Source organism: Tasmannia lanceolata, unplaced genomic scaffold (assembly GCF_043159265.1).
Source record: "Tasmannia lanceolata isolate RefF3 unplaced genomic scaffold, GAP_Taslan_0.1 ptg000023l, whole genome shotgun sequence".
Classification (NCBI taxonomy): Eukaryota; Viridiplantae; Streptophyta; class Magnoliopsida; order Canellales; family Winteraceae; genus Tasmannia; species Tasmannia lanceolata.
In genome coordinates this window covers 2,006,237-2,007,380 of record NW_027518700.1, presented here as the reverse complement: position 1 = coordinate 2,007,380, position 1,144 = coordinate 2,006,237, and the positions used below count along the sequence as shown (strand labels likewise).

Sequence of the window (1,144 nt, the reverse complement as noted above, 5' to 3'; positions counted from 1 at the left end):
TCATGGGACTTGCCTTTCGGCCGCCTCAGCGACAATTGGCAACCTGAGCACTTGATCCAGCAAGCAATAACTAGACCCATATATCAAACACACCAAAAGGAATAGAAAAACAGTACTATCCAAGCTCATGACAAGATCCAAACCCAAACCATCCTTGGGGGAAAAACTCCTCTCCAAAAGGTCAGGAAAAATGAGCAACACATTAAGAACTATAGCTTGCATTGTATTGAACCTAACATACGGGTTTCTAACAACAACAAAGTAAAGGGTAAGAAAGACCAAGAACCCATTAAAAGGGAAGCCCTTAAAAACCCTAATAGCAGGGACTATAGGTTGTAAAAGGATTTGAACAAAAGAGAATTGGGTAATGACATATTTTCCATATTGGATTCCATCAAAGAAAGGGTAGAAATAACAAATGGCTGAGATTAGGCGGTCTGGGGGGTCCGCAGAATTGCTGGGTTTGTTTTGGGCTGAGATAAATGTTTTGGGTCTGGTTTGGTTTTTGAGATTATTGGTGTTGTTGGGATTGAAAAGAGGGTTTTTTTTGGAGGGAACGTAGAGAGTAAGGGAGATGGGTTTCTGAGGTAGGGAGGGAGGGGTGAATGAGAAGGATAAGAGAGTAGCCATTTGATTGGGCATGGAAGTCTTTGGGTCATAGAAATAAGCAAAAACACCACCTCACCTAATAGAAAAAAGTTTGTCTCGGACTTTGAGAGAGAGAGAGAGGGAGGGAGAGAGTAACACGTTTATCTGAAGTATCTGGGCATTATCACTTACGTTTTCTGCAGATAGGGGTGTCAATCTGCCCCGGCTGGAATGCTGTTGCGAATTATGATCACACTCCCAAAGGTCTCATCGGGCTCATATGGGATCCAAGCTACTTTCATGTCAACTGCATTGAAGATTCCTATCAGCACATTCACTCTGAAATCACTTCTGTCAGCTCCGGGGAAATCTCTTATTTTACTGTGGTTTATGGCCACAATCAAGGCACTGATCGTTGATCTCTATGGGAATCTCTTTGCAACCTTGCTCTGAATATTCATCAACCTTGGATAGTGATTGGGGATTTTAACTGCATTAGATTTTCTAAAGAAAGTTTTGGGGGATCTCAGCCAAACCTCTTACACATTTGTGAACT

The 1,144-nt window shown here is 42.1% G+C and overlaps 1 pseudogene; it reads right to left on the bottom strand.

Annotated features, from left to right (window-relative positions):
* On the bottom strand, positions 1-630 carry LOC143856625 (protein TIC 20-v, chloroplastic pseudogene; annotated as a pseudogene).
* Positions 631-1,144: the final 514 nt, after the last annotated feature.